A 24,160-nucleotide genomic window follows, 5' to 3' on the forward strand; every position below is an offset into this window, starting at 1 on the left:
AAATGCACCCAATACACTCAAATTGCCAGCGATATTCAAAGAGTTGGCAATGCAAATTCCCTGTAGTTTCATTGTACATTAGGGCGAGCCCACCATGTTTTAAATCCTTGCATAGATCAAATCCTTTCCAGAACAAATGCACCCTCTACACTCATATTCCTGGCAATCTTCAAAGAGTTGGAAATGCAAACTGCCTACACTTTCATTGTACATCATAATGTGTCTATTGTGAAGTATTATTCTTCTGGATCCAGATGTCTTATTCACTGTAGATCAATTTTTCCAAAAACAAAAAACAAAACTCCCAACAGCTTCTAAAACTTTCTTCCCTGATTTGATTGTCGAAGGGAAAACAGAGTTGTGTTCCCTGATCTGATTGCTGAAGTGAAAATAGAGCTGATTGAGTTACTTTGAAAAAAAAAAAATGTCACTGACCGATTTTACTCGTTCTATCCTTTAGAATAATTGTTCATCCAAAAGAGCCATGACGATAGCTAGGAAAAATCCCTCACATTTTGTAGCAGTTCGAGTAGCTCAATTCAGAGCCTTAGCCCTATCCCAAAAGGTAACAACACTAACCTTAAATAACTCTTTGTCTATTTTAACTGATTGATTAAACATTCTATTTCCAAGAGTGTTTAGATTCCTCCTGATGTCTTTGTATTCTTTCATGAAAGACAAATGAGATCCTTGCATTCTTCTGTTAAACTCAGAAGATTCCAATAATTTGTTCTCTATTTGAAAAATCATGTTCTTTGTTTTGTTATTAATGTCTAGGTCATTTTGTTTTGTTATTAATGTCTAGGTCATTTTAAAGCACAATGAAATATTACCATATCTCTGTCATCTTCAATCACTGCTACTCCACCAATTGCCTGCTACTCCACTAGTTACCTAGATTTCCTTTGGAGATCCATAATTCTTTATTCAATTTTTGGAGATCGATAATACTTTATTCAATACAGATGTCTAGGAAAAACCTAGTATGTATTTTGTGAAGTTACAATCTTGATGTCAGATTTTGTAAGTTTAGGTAAATGGTTGGAGACCATAATTCTGAAATTAGCTACAACGTCTCTGTAATTTTGAGGTTTAAACTTTGTATCATCAGATCTACCGGTTACAAATTTTGAGGTCCTTCAAGTGTATCACTTTATAAATTGATGAGATTTCTACAGGTTACAAATTTTGAGGTCCTTCAAGTGTATCACTTTATCAATTGATGAGATTTCTTAGCTGAACCAGGTTTATATGTATTTTTTTTTCTAAATTGTGTTCTAATTTAAGGCATGCAAGGATAACATATTGATTGTGCATATCTTATTCCACCTATTAATCCTTTCTTGGAAATCGATGTAATTACTATTCCGGGAAATTTCAATTATTACTTTATTTTTTTTGGCAAGTTTGAAGTCTAAAAACTATTTGTTTGGGCAGATCTTACCCAACATTTTGGTAATTCTAAAACGTTAATCATATAATCAATAATTTCTCACTTGATTTCAACATGGAACATTCACAACTAATCAATTATTACTTTAATTTATTTTCGCAAGTTTGAAGTCTAAAAATTATTTGTTTGGGCAGATCTTACCCAACATTTTGGTAATTCTAAAATTTTAATCATATAATCAATAATTTCTCACTTGATTTCAACATGGAACATTCACAACTAATATATCGAGCACATATCAAGCCTACTGTTGTCAACTATTCATTTTGGAATCACCATCATATTCCGTGGTGATTTCTTGCTCTGAAACAATCATTTTCTATTAATTTTTAAAATAAAGAATGCCATTCTCCTTTAGGATTAAGGTTTATTGGTTGGAGATTGTTGTTCTAACTAATTTATATAGGAAATTTTGGTGATTTTCACTATGTACTGTGATTTTTGTCTAGTATAATAATCAATTCATCCTGTGAATTGGGTCTATCTCAAGTGGTTAAGAAGAAATTGTTATTCACCTCAACCTCAACCATTTTCAATCCTTGTGATGTGTTCACTCTTCATGAGCTAGTGGTTGATTGAGACTCTTTATGATCCATGAGGATTATCCCTTTCTTGTTCATTGGCTAGAGGATGGGTGGCTTCAGGGTGGGGTTCTAATTTACATGTAAAAAATAAACATCTCATTTTGCATAGCTTACTACTAGAACATGTCTTGTTCTAACCTTCAATGAGATGCAATTTCAAAGTAATATGTTATTCTCTTGTTTTTTCATGTAGGTAGAATTTTTTTTCCCTTGGAAAAAAAAATCCAATAATTTTATATTGATAATAAGGTTACATCCATATATGCCAGTAGGCAATCCTGAAGGCCAAGTAGCCTCAAAAAATATTTGTCCAGAAGAGTCGAGATCTACAAAAGATTACAAGCTTGTAGCTATGTCATTTGTCAAGTGACCACCCTCTCAAAAGGATACATCTGTTCTCCTATTATCGATACAGACTCATTGTCCACAATCCAAAATTTAATCATTTAACTTCCCCTATTTATATAATTTACATCCCTGTTATAGTCAAAATGATCATATAGAACTGTTGAAAACACTGATAAGATCATTTGTCATATTTGAGAAAAAAGAGTAGAGAGAATAACAAGATTATTCAGTGACATGTGTCATGAAGAAATTTTGTTTGCTGGCCTTCCTTTGAAGTTGTGACTTTCAATGAGGTTGGGCCCATTTCAAAGACAAATTTGGACAATGTACCTACTTCTTGATTCCTATTGCTGGTTAAAGGAAACATAAAAATAGAAGGTAAGTTGCCTGTTTTGAAAAAGAGGCTGCAAGTGGTAGCTCAAAATTTTAGAATTTATGATTGGATTTGAGTCCCCATACACATGAAGGTAGGAAATCTTGTATTGTCAAGCTAAGCTGAAATAAAAGTTTTAGAGACATTAAGTCTACATAGTTGTTTGAGGCAGGATTGATACAAGATGAAAAGGATATGGGTCCCTCATACTCTTTTTGTCTCAGTCCGTAAACGTTTTTTTGCAAAGTCTATTTTGTTTTATGAAGAGGTTTCAATGTGTAAAGGTATACAAGTAAAGCACAACCTTTTAAGTGTTTCACTTATGCATTTGGATTGATCCCAACAATGTTATAGTTGGAGATGAACTTTTGCATCAGTGGGATTTTAGTTTAGAACATTTTGTAGAAGGTGGAGGAAAGAGAGGTGGGAAACCGATGGTTCAACAAGATGAGGATTTGTGCTCATCCATTAAGAATATTTGTGGTTATAATGAAACTTCACGCATTGATCAACTTGTTTTTTATTGTTCATTGTGCACCCTTTTGCATGGCCATTTCCCTCTTCATCAATAGTACAACACCAACTCCATCACTTACTTGGCTTAAATTTCCTTTGTGAGATTGAAATAGAACATAGACATAACTGACACAGACTGAATACTCAACATCCAGTGCTTTACAATGGCAAAACATCTAGCATGTTGTAACTTTTTTATAAAATCAACAACATAGAAAACATTCTTAGCATGTAATTGGGAAAGAAACTCTATACCAACAGTGGTGCTTCCCCCCTTCTTAAATTCATGTCTAAGTTTCCCTAAATCATAAAGAGAAACATTAGGATGAAATCCATCATCAACATATATCGTCACGGGCTTCTCATCTCCAGTTTTAGGATCAACAATCTTCAACACAAAAATAAGAAACACATTAAGTACCATTGCGGAAACTCTCCAGCGACTCCAACTTTGGAAATCACAGAACATGGGTGTTTTGTACCTTTTCTTTAATTGGGATGATCTCATATTTGAACTTCCCTGCAACTATTGCTACTGTTGTGCGCCTATGAGATTCAACCTGAAAAACAATTCTAGGAATTAATATTCAATTCCCATTCCTTACCTTCGTTGACTAATTCATATGAACTGCACCAACATTGAATTCACTCAAATAAAAAGATTAAAATAGCATCCATATACCACTGCTTGACCCTGGTCTTGACGTGAAACTCCATAGTGCTTAACTACATTTTCTGAGATGATAACCATGGGTAAAAGACAATCTTGTGCTCTTCTGAAAAATCCAACATATTGCAAGGGGCAACAAAAGCCATGAGTGCCTTTCACACAAATCTTTAATGAAGTACTTATATATATATATATATATATATATATATATATATATATATATATATATATATATATATATATATATATATATATATATATATATATATATATATATATATCCTTGTGTAGGTGTGTTTCTCTCTATATATGTGTGTGTGTGTGTGTGCGCGCTTAAATATGAAGGCGATAGTAAGCTATATTAAAGACATAGAAGAGTATGGACAAATAATCAAATTGAAACTATTGACAAAATTAAAAGCCTTATGTTTACAACATCATTAACTTTTATTGATGCCTACCTTTGAATTGACAGAACCTTCCCACACCATAGGATTGATATTCATTGACTCCACTCCTTAACCGACGCCTGAAGAAAACAAATTGAAATCATAAACTTATCTAAATTCAAACCTACTATGATAATCTAGTGGTAACAAACATATATTGACATACCAATGTCATAAAACCCAACTTTAATTGCAGCTGAAACATCTGCAATTTCTTGTAGGCCTAAAGAGCATTGTCTATTGATAGTCCTGACAGGTATTGTCTCCAGAGAGATGACATGGTAAGCAACATGCAGTTGTCACAAAAAATCAGGCATCCAACAAGAAAATAATTCATTTGACACAGGAAATGGTAGGATATACACCTAGGAATCCAGCATAAAAAGCAACCATCCTGCACTCATTGGAAAATTAAGAGCCAAGTGCAAGAACAATTCCCACTACAATATCACTAACTAAGTCCAGTCTTGTAAATCAATGCTTGCAAGAAGATAGAGAACATTTAGAGAAGATTTTTGTAGTCACGCTTCATGGACCATAATGGTTGGGTTGGGGGGGGGGGGGGAGGGGAATTTTCAAACTGCATAAAAAAATCATTAATCAATTTATCAATGTAACCACTAATCCATACCTTCAAAACAAGAGCAAGAAAGTCATCGACAAGAGTACCCTTAAGTCCTCCACATTTAGACTTGCAAATAGGGATGCAATAAGCTTTGCAGAAGTGACAATCAGATAAAGAAAAACTAGGTGTTGATGAGCTAATCAACAAGAATTAAGAAAACTCTGAACTCAATCAACCACATATGATAAAATGAAAAGTGTTGGAAGTGATTTCCTAAAAAAACATCAATTAAGCTGGAAAAAATGGAAACTTATGAAAAAATGACAACATCATCACCAAACTCAACAACTCTTTCATAGGTAGCACTGTCTCCAGCAGCACATACTGAAGCCTGGTCAAAAGAAAATAATGATCGATACTTATATTCTTGCTAGAAGATCCATGTGTTAAATCTACTCAACATAGTCTTGACTCTCTTCTAATGTAAAGAAGATAAAATACATTTTTAATAATATATTTATGGAAAAACCAAATTAACAACTACCAAAAACAAGGGTACAACGAATCTAGTTAAGGGGATTCAATTGTTAGGATTCACCTTGACTCAAGAATGATAGTCTATAGCTAGTGGTTTTGGGCCCATGGTATTATGCCAGTTATATTTGGATGGAAAGAAACCTATAAATAGACTTATTAGTCTCCATTGCAATGTGCCAAAGGTTGAGCAAATATGGGCTCCCTGACCATGAGTTGTAAGGGGCCACGGGTTAATCAAGTGTGGGCTCCCCACCCATTGTAAGGGGCCAAGGGTTTACCAGTTTGTCCAGGCTTTCATGGAATTCTATTAGCTAGGTTATCCCGAGGTAATATTGGGGGATACTAGAGCTAGGCCTTTGCATCCAGAAGGCTATGTGATGTGGTTTAAGGTGCTTTCTATAGTTCTAGTTCTGATCTGACCTTCGCAAAACCTTATTCATGAAACATATATGATTTTCAGTTTAAAGAAAGTTATAAGATTCATGTAACTATCTAATCATGCATAAAATAACATCTAACAATTGATCCAGATCTTCACGGAGAAATTAAGATAAAATATAGATAAATATCATTCAGATGCATGTAAATACAGAAAATACATAGTGCATAAAAATAGACACAATTTTTCTTCAAATATCTTTCTATTACTTCAGGTCTTCCTTTACAACTTTTCCAGACCCTGCGCACACAACTGCAGGGGCCTATGCACTCAGTTGTAGACTTACCAATGTCTTCGTGCACTTAGCTGCAAGAGCCTTCCCATTCACCTAAAACACAAAAATATCTACAATTATAGACCCAAAATAATATCATAATATCAAGTTAGTTTCTTCTCTTATACTTTTTAAGAAATCCCTTTATATATCCTTCACTATTACAATACCATGGTCTGCAAATCGATGAATTTCTAGATGGGTGAATTTTCATATCCAGAATCTTTCCTCATAAGCAAGCTCTCTTATGTGAGTCTAAAGGTTCCATCCTGATCCCAAACCCCACTTAACATAGTCCTTTCAATTCTCCGCTACTTATTGGATTAGGCGCAGATAAAATTGGTTTATGCTAGCCTGCAAGTCTAGTTCAATTCGCTATTGTTTGCTTGAAATCTAGACATTGTTGAAAATAAAGAGCTCATGATTAAATATGTACTATTTTATTAATAAAAATGAAATCATTCGAAGAGCCAAAACCTTTCAATAGGGGTGAAAGGTTGTAGTGGGTGTACACTGCTTTGACCGAAGATGTTCAGCTCAGGTCAAGAACTTTCTCTGGCACAACCCGGGATGTGGAGTGTGGGCGCACCATAATAGAACACTAGACACTGATTTGATCATTATCATGATGGTTCTCCGTTTTAGATAAATCTACATTCATACTTACTTACTCGAAAAAAAAATAAAAAAAATATCCAAAGAGAAATATATCTATTATATATATATATATATATATATATATATATATATATATATATATATATATATATATATATATATATATATATATATATATATATATATAGATATAGATATATATATAGATATAGATAGATAGACGAAGGCACATCTTCGAAATGGATATGCATGTGATATGGGGTGTTTTAAGTTATTATAGTAGAAACTCCAAGGCATAATGGATAGTTTTATTTGCATAGTAGTTTTTGGTCCTCCCATGCACATCTGCTATTTCCCTTTCCTGCAGTTTCAGAAGGATTTTGAATTTATTAGACATGTAAGTTCGCTTGCTCTTATATCTTAGTAGTTGCTAATTATTATTCTACTTAGTGATCTAAATGATCACTGGAGCACTCACTTTCCCATCTACTTGAATAATATGATCTAGTAGAACTAGATTAGAAGAAACTTTCACAATTAGTGGCTCCCAGTTATTTAAAACAACCCAATCGTAGGTTTCACATAATAAAATTGACTTTTCAGGGGGTGGGGGGGGGGGGGGGGTATGTTCTTGCTTACCTTCGTAAGCTGTAAACCATAGTTTGGCCACTAAGTATGACCATATAGCTTGGCTAGGATGGAATGCCCTACTCGCATAATATTAGTTGGAAATTTTTGAAATGTCCAAAATGGATAGGGTCATAAGCATTATCCCCTAATCATTGTCGGGGATTGGAAAAAGGGAAGGAATTTGGGATCAATCTGGATATGATGGAAATGCACCATATCCATCGAATTAAAAAGTCTTGTCTACAAAGGAAGTTCGGATGTGTTTATTGGTTAGTGTCAGTTTAAGCCATTTCAAGACATCCATTCAAGGAGATGCCAACCCACAGGAACATGAGAGAGCACTACAACATTCGTAGCTAATACTCTTGAATAAAGAAGTTTTATTTATAACTCGTCAAGGTTGGCTTGGTATGCCACAATTACTTCCAATAATCCCCAAGCTGAGTTCTTCTTCAAAGTTACCTGTTCTAGATCCCATGTTCCCAGGAAGCAGGTTGTGTTTTGTGTGTTACCTGTTGGCGTTAACAGTAAGGAGGCTGTAGACGATTTTAAGAACAATAGGATTAAGTACTTTCCATATGGACTTCCATAAGGTATTATAGCTTTTTCCATGCACTAAGTTCATATATGTGTTCAAGCCTTAGAGTGAAATCCATTTTTGTTAGTTTAGTTGGTTCTAAACATCAAGTAGTAAATAACACTCATCATCATAATTCCCCTAACTTCTTCTCAACCCATTCAAAGTTTATGAGTAGAGAATTCCCCTTTCAAGCGAACATACCCACAACATACCCGCTGATAGATCTTGGTGTACTATCTATCCCATTTGACTACATGAAATACTCTTAGATCAATAAGGACTCCTGCTGGCTAGGACTAACTACTATGATTTGATTAGAAATATCTATTATATTATTAACTAGGCTAGCTTCAATATAGGTGCATTTTATCCTTTTTACACTAATAGATATAGGGTATATTAGCTATAGATGTAATTATTTCATTCCATATTTCCACACCTCTTGTCATTTCTTATAGCCAGTTATCATAGCCAGTAAGAAAACAACCACTTTGTCCCTCAAGCAAGAGAGAAAACCCATGCCATAAAGAGAATAAGTACGACAAGGTGTGCCATGCAACAATTGATAATGATGGGTAGGGGCTATATATTTAAGAAAAGTGCACAACATGCAGATCCATAATTATATTCAATTTGCAAGGAAATATTGGAAATGGATTCAAATATTCTAGACTCGAATCTACTAGGAATCATGTTTCTGACAAAAGTTGAAGAATTGTGTTCCCAAAAGGTATGGAACATTATCAAGAAGACAAAGACTAACTAAAAATCAAAATTTGATCCACATTGTAAACGAGATTCATTTCTTTCATGCACAAACATTGGGAAAATGAAAATATCAACTAGCTTAAAACCCTGAAATAATACATATTTTACTTAAAATCCTTAAAAATAGGATCATTCAAAAAAAAATCTCATGATTATCACTTACCTCAGTTAAATTTTGTTGAAAAAATATAATATCACAATTTTCCTTACGACTAGCTGGAAAATTTTCAAATAATCAAACAAAAACATTTGTGTGTCTGGCTACCCAATAAAAAATCCCACTCCTGTGTTCACCAACATTATCATTTAGATTTATTTATTTTGTATTTTTTCTTTCCCTGTTCTATGGTTCAATATATCTTAAAAGTTACAGAGATCTAGTCACTTTTATAGGCCATTGAGTTGGGATGACTAAAATTAGTAGATGCCACCCTCAAAACATTCAAAAGCCTCAACAGGCTGACAATGGTTCCACTAAAGATGCCCTAAATTTAGTATGGTATAATCCTTAGGTAACAAACCTCATACATATCGTTGGTTAATTTATGTTGTTTGAAGTTTATTGAGCTTGAGTTTTATCATGAAACTACTAGAAGCATATTAGCATGGGTGAGTTGATTATCTTGGTAACAATGTTATGGTTTGATCTAGTCCTTGAAAGGAACTTATAGTTGATGGTCAAAATTTCACATTCCTTTCATTTTTTTTATCTTCACATATAATAAATATCTTTATGTTATAGCGTCTATCTAGATATATACAGTAATTTCCACTCAGAAGTTGGATGCCATCATTTTGGAGCTTGGTCTTAATCAACTTACCTTTGTTTGAGTTGAAAGTGTCATTAGATCTCATTATATCATCTATTGTAGAGAATGAATCCAATTTACCTTTGTTTCAGTTAAAAATGTGATTAGATCTTGCTATAGCATCTTTTGTAGAGAATGAATCCAATTTCTCACGCTCCATTTGCTTGAGGCATAACAAAGCTACTTTAATTCATTAAACTTACTTTTCATATTATGTTTGCTGATTGTGATTCTACAAGCCACATCTGCATGGGAAAATGGGCATATTTAATGAAGTTTGGAAGGAGAGGGAAGCTTCAGTTATGTCCTTTCAAACTTTCTAAGGTATGTAATTAAAATTAAAAAAAAAATCTCCATTGAATGTTGTGCTTTAACTTTTTATTTTGATAATGGATTATTTATGTGATCTCCCCTCTCTCACACATAACCAGAGTCCAGACATACATGGTTTTTTGGGATATGTGGACAATGGATAGATTTAGGTTAGCCATTATCTAGAAATTTATACTATAGGAGATTAGGCATTTACAGTTGAATATTTCCTTGCCACTAAATTAAAGCTGTAGAGTCAGGTTCCTATTTTTCAGGCATATACCTCACCTTGAAATCAATTTATTGTTGACTCTGTATAGACCTTCCATGGGAGGGAAAAGAGTGATCACTAACATTTCTTAATCTTTTTGCAAACCAATTAAAGATTCCAAATGTGTATAAATTAGTGGCTTATTGGAGAATCCCAAGAGTGGAACTATTGTAGCAACACGAAATTCATTCATTTTGAGTTCTTCATTAGTGCATTCATAGTATATTGTTTATTCCATACAATGCCTCATCAGTGTATGAACAAATTACAGTTAAGCCTATCATAATTTTTTGAATTACCCTCTTTTAGAGGGAAACTAGAGTGTGTGTCAAGCTTGCACGTCACAATTGTATCATGCAAAGTTTACATGGGACAAGTTTTGTGGATCTAACCAGCAAGATATTTGTTGGAATTGAAGAGGTAGCAATACTACAAAGTGGGAAAGAGGTTTCACAGTTAACCTGACTTTCACATTATGGTTGAGTTGGTTTGTTGGCAAGACGATGGATACCCCAACTTCCTTTTTATGACTGAGTGCAAGATTGAATTCTTCGACATATTCCTTGCTTAATTTTCATTAAGTGATGGGTTTTCTCAGAAGTGCTTCATACCTATAAAATTTACCAGAGTTGTTCTTGAGTCTTTGGAGGTGGTGAGCTTTTCAAAGAACACACATACAAGAAGACGAGAAATAATATGCCCGACTAATTTGAAGTTATCTCCCTGTGAATAGGGTGTTCCCATTCATAAACATGATGAATCGCTCTACTTCTTTCTAGTGAACAACTTTGGGACTTGCCATGAATCATGAGACAATTCCAACCCCATAAATATAAATTTCTTATTTAAATCTATACCCACTAGATTAGAATCTACACAAGGAGAACTCCATTCTTGTTTCTAAAGAACTTGAAATCGACTTGTACCATGCTATAATATTTTCTATATTTATTTGCATCCTTAGTTTTTGACATAAAGATACGATAGGCTACCTTGCATTTTCTATACTAACACTCCTAAAAAATAATAAAGTATGCCCAAATATATAATTTCAAATGGTCTATGTATCTCACCTTTTGGTCTTTCAATTATCGAAGTTGTTACCTATATTTATGAGATATTCTACAACCAATACCACAGTGACAATATATGTTAGAGTTTTATCCATGTTTCTCTAAAGGTGTTTCTCCTTTAGTAGAGTAGGAATACACTGCAATTTCCATTTAGGGGAGAAGTTTATCCAGTAGCAACCTTGGCTTGTGTGCAGATTGGTTGAATGCAAATTAGAATCTATCTATTGTTTTGAAGGTTTTTCTCCTTCAATAATACTTCATTTCAGTATATCCTTTCAGTCTGCACCTTCAGTAGATGCATGCAACCTTGGGATACATGCTGTAGATTATAGTTGTCCTATGATGGTGTAGCAGCGATGAAAGAAGTGCATCGATTTTAGACATCTTGTGGTTTTTGTATGCAAGCATGCTTGTTTAGTGTTTCCCAAACTTAGATAGAGACATATTTAGTATGCTTTTATAGTTTGACTTAGATATTCACTTTTCTTAATTTAGGTGTTCTTCTTAGTTATGTTTTATGCACAGATTTTATCTTTAAGAAAAGTGCACAATACAAAAGGGTTCTATATTTTGAGCAGGTGACACACATCTAGGTAGGAGGTAATCTATTCTAGGAATCTTTTTCCATGCAGGTTAGGTGCTTTATCCTAGAATCCCAAGAGTGGCGCTATAGTAGAAATAAGAAATTCGTTTATTTTGAGTTCTTCATTACTGCATTGATAGTATATTGTTTATTCCATGCAATATCTCAATAACATATGATCAAATTACAGTTAAGCTTGTGATAATATTTTGACTTACCCTCTTTAAGAGGGAAACTAGAGCGTGTGTCAAGCTTTCACGTCAAAATTTTATCATGCAGACTTTACCTGGAATGAGTATTGTGGATCTAAGCAGCCAGATACTTGTTGGAATTCAAGAGGCAACAATACTACAAAGTGGGAAAGTGGTTTCATAGTTAACCTACCTTTCACATTATGGTTGGAGTTGGTTTGTTGGAAAGATGCTGGATACCCCAACTTCCTTTTTATGATTGAGTGCAATAATGAATCCTTTGACATATTCCTCACTCAATTGTCATTAAGTGATGGGTTTTCTCAGAAGTGCTTCATATCTATAAACTTTACCAGATCTGTTATTGAGTCTTTGGGTGTGGTTATCTTTTCAAAGCACACACGTACAAGAAGATGAGAAATAATATGCACAACTAATTTCAAGTTATATTCCTACGAATAGGGTGTTCCCTTCCATAAACCTGATGACTCGATTTGCTTCTTTCTAGTGAACAAATTTGGGACTTTTCTTGAATTGTGAGACAATTCCAACCCCATAACTATCAGTTTCTTATTTAAAGTTATACCCACTAGATTAGAACTTGCACAAGGAGAATTCCATTCCCATTTCAAAAGAACCTGCAATTGACTTATACCATGCTATTTAATATTTTATGTATTTCTTCACATCCTTTGCCTGTGACATAAAGATGCAACATGCTGCCTTCCATTTTCTATACTAACACTCCTAAACAATAATAAAGTATGCCCAAATCTTTCATTTCAAATGATCTATGTAGCTCACCTTTTGGTTTTTCAATTATTGAAGTTGTTACCTATATTAATGAGATCATATACAACCAAGGCCACAATGACAATATCTGTTAGAGTTTTATCTGTGTTGCACTAAAGGTGTTTTTTCTTCAGCAACACTACAATACATTGCATTTTCCATTCAGTGGAGAAGTGTATCCAGTAGCAGCCTCAGTCTATGTGCAAATGGGTTGAATTCACAGTAAACTTTATCTATTGTTTTGAAAGTGTTTCTCCTTCAATAATACTTCATCTCAACAAGTCCTTTCAATCTACACCTTCAGCAGATGCATACAGCCTTGGGGTACATGCTACAGATTCTAGCCTTGCTGTGAGGTTATAGCGACGATGAAAGAAGCGTATTGATTTTAGGCATCTTATGGTTGTTGTATGCAAGCATGCTTGTCTATTGTTTCGCAAACTTATATAGAGCCATATTTAGTATGTTTTTGTAGTTTGACTTAGATGCTCACTTTTCTTAATTTAGGTTTTTTTCTTAGTACTATTTTATGCACAGATTTATATTTAAGAAAAGTGCACAGTAGAGAAGGGTTCTATATTTTGAGTAGGGGGCACTCTTCTAGGTAGGAGGTACTCTATTCTAGGGAGCTTCTATAATGCATGTTAGGTGCTTTATCCTAGACAGAGTTCCAAGTTCCTGCCTCCTTGACGAAGTCCCTGCCAGACAAGACACAGGTGGACAAAGTTCCAAGTCCCTAAATTTTGCAAAAACCCACCCAAGCCTAGCTATCTAGCCTAAAATCCTTTACATTCCAGTCATCTCTTGACTGTGATTTCATAGAGAGAGCCCTCTTTGGTTTGGTAGGGCTAACTACCAAACTAAAATCTTGGTCTGTGGTTGCCTCGGTCGATCTCCTCATCATCCTAGGACGTTGTGGAGGATAACATAGGGAATGAAAACTAGGGAGTGCGAAGGTTTTCTAGTGAATGTAAGGTTCCCAAGTCATGGAAAAATGTAATGGTAATTGTGAGTTCATGATTGCCAAGTTGTGTTAGGGAATTCTAAAGCATGCTAACATGTGACAGATAGTATGAAGACATTTCAAACAAGATAAGATGTCCCAAGTGCTAAGGCATGCCAAGATGTACAAGGGTTCCAAGTCCCTGCCTCCTCTTCTTCCATAAGCTATCCATTTATGACATTTCCTTTGAAATATTTGGTGCATTTTCTAGTTATAGGTCATTTATAAGTTATAAATGTCTTCAAAATTTCATTTCTAATCGAGTATTCAACTGAAATTATTGATTCTCTTATACATAACTGTTTTTTATTCCACCCACTTTTCGTAAATTCAATAACCATTAGGTAGGGAATTGCAGCTTAGATGCTTCTTTGCTTGTTTAGTAAAATATTGTCGAGACTGTAATTTATTGAAAGTTGTAGAATTTACAATTTATGAAGTTTCAAGGTCTAATTTTTAAAAGTATAATTCTTTAAAGGGTACTAGATCAATGGAAGAGAACCTGGTTTACAAGAAGGAGGTTGGTGGTTCGATCCCATCATGCCCTGACATCCATATGGAATGGCGACGATCAAGTTTTGGTGATGGAGGCTCTTTTGACCATCACCAATGAGCTTTGGTGACATTTTTCAACCCTCACCAAAAATATGAAATGGTGACGGTTAATGAATGCCACCATATATACGCATCAATAGTGACGACCCTCAAAGGTCCATAATCATAAATCGTTGTTGTTGATATGGAATGGTGACAGTCGTTATCCTTCATTATAGTCATTATTCATTACGAACCTTGAATGCCACCACAACACCTATACTTACAAAAATGCGACTATTGGTGACGGTCAACGAACGTCACCATATATATGCACCAATAGTGACGGCCATTAAAGATCCATCACAATAAATCATTGTTGTTCATATGAAATGGTGACGGTAACTATTTGTCATTATAATCAAAATTTGTGATCGACCTTGAATGTCACCATAACACCTATACTTTTGGCAGCGCTACCTTTGATGATGTTCAATTTTTGGTGACCGAGGCTATGGTCCGTCACCATTTCTCATATGCAATGGTGATGGTCGCTATCCATCATTATAAATCATTATTGGTAATGAACTTTGAATGTCACTACAACACCTATACTTTTGGCAATGCCACCTTTGGTGACGTTCAATTTTTCGTGATGGAGGCTATCATCACCATTGCTCATATGAAATGGTGACAGTTGTTATCCATCATTATAAATAATTATTAGTGATGGCCTTTGTATGTCACTACAACACTTATACTTTTGGCGACGACACCTTTGGTGACGTTTAGTTTTTGGTGACGAATGCTATTTTGACCATCGCCAAGGAGCTTATGGTGACATTTTTTCCCCTCACCAATTTCCTTTTTTCTTGTAGTGACTTCCCTAGCCAATCATCAGACCTTCGAAAGAGCTTGTCAGCAACAGGCACAAAACTAGTCTTGTATATGACAAGGATGTGTCCTTTCATGTTCTATATTACTCAGATCACATCCAATTTCAGAGTGTTGGATTTATTTATGACAGTTCACCTACACCTGTTCCAGATTCTTCTCCTCCACATTCGCAACCAAAAGCTGTTAAATGCCAACATTGTGATTGTGTTGGAAAAATTAAAAATCATTGTTTTGATCATCATCCATGTGACAAATGTCATAAAACCACTAACTCTTCAAACAAATGCTTTAGCAACAAGCCTCTTTCCAGAAAAAAGATTCACCTTGGATGGATTGCTTCTTGGAAATAGGCTTCAATAACCAAGAAGATATTTCAGTCATATGACATAATTTTTTCTAGAGTATTGAACAGTCTTGTAGTTGAGTTTTCTCCATCATCTCAACTTGTGTATGACAGGAGGGGAAGTGATGGTCATATAAAAGTTTCAAAGCCTCATCAAGTGAGCCTGAGCCACAACTTTCCATATTAGATTCAGAGTTGTAGCCAGAGACAAAGATGCCCTTGAGCATGCCTTTGGTTGGTGGCAAACCTTAAACTATCTATGCAGGGTTGAGACCTCCATTTTTAGTTTTTAGATTCGCCTTCTTCAAAGAATTGCGGACACTTTGTCTAGCAGAAGACTTCATCTTCTTGCTAGTTTTGGAAGAGTTCCAAGAATTGCATTAAGCGTTCCATAGTTGGTGGCCATCCTGAAACCACTGTAGGTTGAGACCTCCCTTTTGAGGTTGAGGTTCTCATTTTTTTACATAGGTTTCAAACCTCCCTTTTCTAGGTTGAAGGTATCCCTCTTAAAAGCATTAGGAGCACTTCCTCTAGTAGAAGACTTCCATTTGTGCCATATTTGGAATATTCCTGGGAACTGCATTAAGCATTCCATTATTGGCGGTCATCCTTAAACCACCACCTTATACAACCATTTCAGAGAGCACTTTCAACATAGTGTTTCCATGCATATTTTACACATTTTGAATTAAAACTCTGTTCTTGGACTCATACATACCCCTTTGGCTTAAGAGGGGGAATGTTGGACACCTAATCCTCTAAGGGTTGGTGTGGAATGTAAGAAGTCAAAGGGAGTCAAAGAGGCATTGGAATATGGAATCCAACAATCACTCCAATGTATTATAAAATGTATATCATGTGAATAATATATGCATTCAATGCTTATCCTTCATATTTGTTCTTCTCCATGGTGATGTCTAACAACTAAATTGCTTTATAAGCCCTTTTCAATAAATTATTAAAAAAAGCATTTAATATACCTTTCAATAAAACCCTTGGTTAATTTTTATATATAAAAAATCTTTATAATATTACGAATAATAAAAAATATCTTTTAAAAAAGATGGCTACGTATTAACCAACCCCTTCCAAAATAATTTAACAAACCTTTTGTAAAAAGGTTATATAAGATTTTCAAAAAGTGTTCACACCCTCATATTGGCACAAATATTTAAAAAGTATTAAATATGATTTGACATAACCCGAATTTTGACCAAAACATTTTTGTAACCTTTTGAATTAACACATGGTATTTTTAATATATCATGGGATTTTTAATGTGTCACGACTTCGGATTTTTTAATTCCTTACGGGGCTTGCACACATAACACAATAAAACTGTGCAGGTGTGCAACTTATGTACTAAGAAAGTGTAGATTTTGAACCCTCTTGCACACTTCCCACTTCTTAATAGTGTGATGATTTTGAAACACAATTGTTTTTAAAAAAATTGTCGATTTTCTTCACTTGGCCCTCTTTTCACTGGATCTGCAAGTACCATAGATCCTGTGATCCTTCCTCCGTTTTGATACCAATTTGTTGGAAAGGAAGAGGAGTATAGGCACAAAATAACAAATAATTCACATACAAAATGATACGATCCATGTCTCTTCTATTGATCACACAAACTTGATGATTACAATGAACCCAATGCGGGATATTTAAACCTTTTTCCACTAGAAAATCGCCTAAAATAGCTTGACATGAAACCACACAATAAATTCAACTATGAATCAAATCGACTTGACTCAACCAACTGACTCTCTAATTTTATCCAACTTCTTCATGCTAGAGTAATTATCTATTTTAACAAATCTATCCTAACAACTAAATCTCTAGCAAATTTTAACAAATTCTAGAAATCTTCCATAAAAACTTAAATTCTCTAACATTTTTTCAAATTAAATATAAATAAAATATGCTCATGCATTACTTGTTAATAACATTTTCTCTTAAATTATATTAATATTATATTTACATTTTCTCCCTACAAACGGGGCAACATCTCCCATACTAAAATGTAAAGTTCCTCTTTCAACACAAAAATGTATTTACGAAGTGACATATAAATGTTTATCTTCAAACATGTATACCAAATTAATCAGATGACATATATAAAAATTCAACCGAGAAAGATGCAAACTGAAAATAGTATTACAACTTCTAAATGGTTTGACTGTGCAAGACAACTCTATGAGAAGGATCCCAAGGTTAACCCTCCCCTCTTGGACAACACTGATACTGAACTCTTCATGGTGGAACAGGTAGAGATGGGTATCAAAAATTTGGGTGTTGGAAAAGCAAAAGACTTAGGTGAACTCCAAGTAGAGTATCTAAAGTGGGGCTTAAGGATTCTTGCGCCTCACATTACAAAAATTTTCAACAACATCATACAATAGGGGTTCCACATAGATTGGACAACTAGTCTGGAAATACCTATTTTCAAGAGAGGTGATGTCAAAATCCCACCAATTATAGGACCATAATGATAAACCCCTTGTTTGCAAAGTTATTTGGAAGCATGCTAGAAAATAAATCAGCAAGTGGGCAGAAGAAAGAGATAAGTGTTCTAAAGAGAAAGCAAGTTTTAGACCTAAACATTCCATAGTTGATCACTATATAACTTTAAGGCACATCATTGCAAAAGTTTGGGAGAAAAAGGAATAAGCATTTTGTTGCTTTGTTGATTTCAGAAAAGCGTTTGACATGGTTCCTAGGGATAAGTTGTGGCATAGAATGGAGGAACCTATGGTTCCTAAACATTTAAGAGAAGTTGTGCATAGGGTGTATGAAGAGATGAAATTCAAAATTAAGACTTCAACAAGAATTTCTAAAAATTTTAAAAGCGGTATCAGGGTCAAGCAAGGTTTCCCATTATCTCCTACCCTTTTTGGTTTATATATCGACAAGCTTGAGGAGTGGTTAAATTCACAAGGGGGTGATGGTATCCATTTGGGCAAGTTTTTTATAAGACTTCTTTTGTATTTAGATGACCTTATTCTGATTGCTAAATCTGCTCTTGGTTTGCAAGATCACTTACTATCCCTTGAGCATTTTTGTAGAAGAGTGGGGATGCAAGTCAATATTAGCAAAATGAAAGTAGTGGTTTTCTCTGAAAAAATAAAACATAACCAACATAATTTCTACTTTGAAGGCAACATTTTGGAAGAAGTTATGAATTACAAATATCTCAGAATTGACTTCAACAAAAATCTAAGCTGTGATGTTTGTAGAAAAAAAAGAACTTTGGGGGGTTATCTTGTCAAATGAAACAAGGGCTTCTCCTATTGAAGCAATTGCTATGGTGCGATTCATAAGGTATTTAAAAAGAAAAGTGCAAATGGAAGAGGGAAGATGGCCTAAGGTTGTCTGTAATGACATATTGTGCAAAAGAAATAATACTTGGATGCAGAAAAATAACAAATGGTTTAGTAAATGGGGTATTTTCTTGAACACGTGTCCCATAAATAGTAAAGAGATAAAATATTTTGTTATGGATAAGTTCCACAAGCATATTTTGGATAAGGATCTAGGGAGAAAGAAAAAGTACTATTGTTGGGCATGGAATCCCCCCTTAGCATGTTTTGGGGCTCAAAGCCCAAGTTTTGAGTATTATTGTTGTAAAAAATCCACGAATTGCAGATGTGGAGCGCGAAGTGTATGCTAGAGTCATAGGGTTGTCCACCCTAAGTTTTGAATGTAATGTCAGCCTACCCATGGTCCGCGAATCATGGGATTGTATAATTAGAGCAAAGCTCTAAGTGAAAAAAGAGAGAAGTAAGTAGAAAGAGCAAAGTATGAGATAGAAGTATAGAGAAAAGGTCTAAGTTCTTTGGGTCGTAGTAGTAGGAAGAGGCTTTGCAGCTGAGTGCATAGAGGCCTAGTTGAGTCCGCAGCTGAGTGCGTGGACCCCTGCAACTGAGTGCGTAGGGTGGAGTCGAGTTTGTAACCAAGGAAAGAAGAATAATAAAGAGAAGTTTGATTCCAAATCTTGTGTATCTGTTTTGATGCTATTTCCTATTTAGTTATATTGTTTTCTTTATCGCACGCTTTTATATGAGTACTGAACATTGCTAAATATATCTAGACACATACTGATAAGCTAAGTGATCGACTAATATTGGGTTAATAATAAGGAATTGGGTAACAACATTGTTTGGCCTCAAGTAGGGCTGCACGAAGGTAGCATCCCAGGCTGCGAGGCACAGGTAAGTGCGCGTAGCAACATGCGTAGGGTCGAACTACAGACCACTTGAAAACATCAGAAATCTCCAGGGTGTAGAAAATTGGTTCTAGCACCCTCCCATACTACTTCGGGTGAGGCCTCAGTCCATGCTCCATGGACTATTGCTGAAAGGGCCAGTAGTACCGGGATTTGTTTGGCTAAATCACCTCCGAACTTGGGTCGGACCCTTACAAGCCAACAAATGGTTCCATTGCCAGGACCGAGATCTGCATGAGGGATGCCTGATGTCGTGCCGCTAGAATCCGATGAAGAAAGAAATTGAAGGGTGGCTGGATAGAAATATTCACGAGTTCGTGGCATAGGAAAACATGAATCTGCGAGTATCAAAGGAACATTGGTTGGAGCGCTACTTATATATGAAAATCCACAAAATTTTCTTTGCATCCTTCCCCTCTGAATTGTACGAGTGGATCACAAAGCTAGCAGACAGTCAAGGAAGGTGCAGGCTCGATAAACCAATCATGTGGACTCTAGAATTAGTGCGCAGACTAGAAGCATTGGAAGATAAGATCGTGTGCGTTGTAGACCATTGGCTTGATCGAATTATAAGGGTGTTTATCAGTGAGTTTGTGGTCGATACAACCGTCAGCTACAATGAGGTGGAACGACGCTTTCTCAAGGGATGATCCAAATGGATCCTAAAAAACCTCTAAGTCTTCACATAGTTAAAAACTATCACATAAAGAAAACCTTTGAAAAAGGTAGATTACACTATTGGGAGTGAAAAACACGAAGAAAATAGTGAAATAAGGCCTATTGGAGGCTTAAAACAACTTTGCACAGGAGCTGTCGGATCTAGCCGATCAACGGTCCAGATCCGATCGACATATCGTAATCGGTGAAGGTAGGCGGAGCTTATAGGAGGCAACCATATAAATATTGCCATAGCAATCAACGGGGTCAACGAGGACCATCGATCAAAGCACGTAGATCGACGGCCTAGTTTAACCCGCCATATCACATCGACAGATTACAACGGAGCACTTACAACGGCCTAGGGGCTTATGCAATATGCGATTGTGACAAGTCACATCACAATATTGCATCGGAGCAACACAAAGGAGTGAGGGCGATGCAGGCGATTGCAATAGCTGGACCTAATGGGATTATAAATGAAAACACATATATTTTGAGTTCCGAAAAACATGGTTTTCCTTTGTATTTCATGTTTTTGTTAAATAAATGAAATAAAAAGAACAAAGTGCCGATGCGATGAAAACGGATCTGACAAGATTATGGATGATAGTTGATAATATTTCAAGTCCAGTAAAAGGGTTTTTTCATTGTAATTGCATTTTCGTTAAATAAACGAAAAACAAAAGTAATGCGAATAAAGCGATGAAAATGGACTCGAAAGGGTTTATACATGCAGGTGTATATGTTTTGAGATATGAAACAAGTGGGATTTCGGGCAGGCCATAGGCGATAAGTGGTTTTGGCCAGGCTCTGCCCGAGCCCATACACTGGCTGCCACGTGGCTAGGCATCGGAGAGAGAAAACCACCCTTTTCCGGTGGTTCACTCCCATACGCATGAGTCACCCAAAATGAACCTTAGTTGTTGGATCAATATCTCTTAGATCAACGACGGAGATGTGATAAGCGATAGAAAGGTGGAACCGATAAGAGTATAGAGCGAAATTTATAATATTTCAAATCCGATAAACTACAGATTGGCGGATTTTTATAGTTTTACGTGTATTTCTATATGTAAACAGAGAACAACCATTTTTGGGATTCCAAAGGTATCGATCAACTATTCTATTATAGAAACAAGTGGCCACCATCCCTGAAGGCATTCAACATTGATTACTAATGCTCAGAGGGGGATTCGAGTGGATAGAGACCGGGAGCCAGAGAGCCCGAGAAGGGGAAATGAATAGACAATGCCGGTTGAGTTTAAAGCCACAGAAGAAAGAAGACAGAGACAAGCAGTGCTAAGACAGAGAGCAAATAGAGACAGAGAGTCAGTGAGGAGAGTCTGTGTACTTAGAAAGACTTGGGGGATCCAAGTAAAGCCTTGTTGTTTTGTATCTGTTGTGTGAGACTCAAATTGAGCTCACTTCTGTAAAACTATGTTTTCAAAGACATAATAGAGAGGTCACCACTAAAGGCTGGACCAGGAGACGTGGCACAGGAGTGTTGGGTGAACTCCATATTAAACTTGTTGTGTTTATGTGTGTTGTCTATTATGTTTCTTTAACTGCTTCCTTGTTTATGTTATTCGCAATCTTATCGATCCATTGCACTAAGTAATATAGGAAAATCCATGCACATGAGTTTGTAATACCTTAATAATTGTCTAAGATCTCATTATCAGATCAAGTAGTATCAGAGCTTTAGGTTTGCAAAGGTTAGACAAGCTTGTGCTGGATTGTTGAATACTAACTAGGTCAAAGCTCAAATTAGGAGAAGGAGAACTGGTTGAGGCTAACCCAGAAATTGGAAGAGTCTATCCTCGGAGGAAAATGGTAGAAGATATTCCCTTGGAATCAGACTCTCAGTTCATGGACAGTTTCATGACCATGAGAGCCATGGTAGAAGAGATGTATCAAGAATTTAAGAAGGGTTGAGGTGAAAGTACTTCCACCTCCAAACAAGACAAACGAACAGAGGAACCTCTTCTAGATGGCCATTCAGAAGGCAAAGGGAAAAGGGAAGAGCCTCCTCCATCAACACCTCCTTCTAGCCCTGAAAATAAAAAGAAGAAAACATCTTTTATTAAATTAGATGTAAAATTTGATTTGCCAATGTATGATGGAGAATTAAATGCACAAAAGCTAGATAACTAGATTGGATAGATTGAAGTATGTTGCAGGGTGCAGAACATCGCTTTAGAAAGGAGAAAGATTCAGCTAGCCAACCTTCACCTTGGAGGAACTTCCCTAGTGTGGTGGGAAGGCAGGACACAAGCTGATTTGAAGAAGCATGGTAAAATTCTTTCTACTTGGAGTGAATTTGTTTTTGCCATTAAAAAACAATTCTATGCACTAGCTTATATGCAGCAAGCAATGATGAGTTGGCAAACTATTCGCCAATTAAAGGGGAAAAGTGTACAAAGATATACCCAGGAATTTAGAAAAAGAGCTTTAATTCTAGGCATTTCTCTAGACTGACCTGAAACTTTGTTGAAGTATATAGGTGGTCTGCGTAGCTATTTGAGGCACACCATTCTCATGTTTAACCCTACTAGCATAGATGAGGTATCAGTTCAGGCTACACATCTGGAGGCTAGAGGCAAGAATGTGAACCCAGAGATTGGGGGACCATAAAAAACCACTGCAAGCAAGAATAAGGAAAAGAAGAAGAAAAAATGGAAGGAGAGGAAGACAAACACTGTACAGAAAGACAAACCTTCATGCACTCACTGCAAGAAGGATGGACATGATGAACACTGCTGGTCTTTGCATCTGGAGCTGAAACCCAAGAAGTTCAGTGGTAAGAAGAAGAAGGCTGTTGCTGCTATTCAGAAAGACTTGGGGTCAGACTTAGGTGATGAAACAACAATCATAGCCACAGGTATAAAAGTTAATTTTCTAAAGCATCTACAAGTAATTTTACACAATCTATTGATAATGAAGATAATGATAGGAAAAGACATGAGCTTTTTCATATTAGAGTTATTTCCAAGCATCAAAATATTGATACTTTTTTTTATAGTGGTTCACAAGTAAACTTGATTTCTGAAACAATTGTAAAAAAGTTGGGCTTACTAACAACACCTCACAAGAAGCCATATCCATTAGGTTGGGTATGTGATAAAGCAAAGCTACAAGTGACTAGACAATGTAAACTTAGGTTTGCTATTGGGTCAACTTTTGTAGATGAGGTTGAGTTAGATATAGTTCCCCTGGATATATGTGGGATTGTTTTAGGAAGTCCTTACTTGTATGATAGAAAATCCATTTTCTATAGAACTGAAAATAAGTATCAACTCACAAAATATGGAATAGAATATATTGTTAGAGCTCATTAGCTCAAAAATAACTACCCTCTCATAAACTCAGGGCAGGTGAAAAGAATTTTAAATTCATGCAAACAATTTTTACTAATGGTTGTAAAGGAAAAGACCCCTAATAAAACCAATGCATTTGAAGGTTGTGATGCTAAATAGAAAGTTGATTTAGATAAAGTTGTTTCAGAATATGATATCCTATTTCAAGAACCTAAATATCTACCACCAAAAAGGGAAATAGTACATGATATTCATTTGCAGCAAGATGCTCCATTGCCTAACATCAGAATGTACAGGTTATCTGCTTTAGAGAATGCATAGATCAAGAAGTAGGTACAAGAGATGCTCG

The 24,160-nt window shown here is 35.5% G+C and overlaps 1 pseudogene; it reads right to left on the minus strand.

Annotated features, from left to right (window-relative positions):
* Positions 1 to 3,285: 3,285 nt before the first annotated feature.
* Positions 3,286 to 24,160, minus strand: part of LOC149161466 (3-ketoacyl-CoA thiolase 2, peroxisomal-like) — a 29,375-nt pseudogene continuing 8,500 nt past the window's right edge.

The sequence above is a fragment of the Pinus tabuliformis genome, chromosome 5_2 (genome assembly GCF_031772625.1).
Source record: "Pinus tabuliformis cultivar Carrire ecotype Pingquan chromosome 5_2, CPIR1, whole genome shotgun sequence".
Taxonomy (NCBI): domain Eukaryota; kingdom Viridiplantae; phylum Streptophyta; class Pinopsida; order Pinales; family Pinaceae; genus Pinus; species Pinus tabuliformis.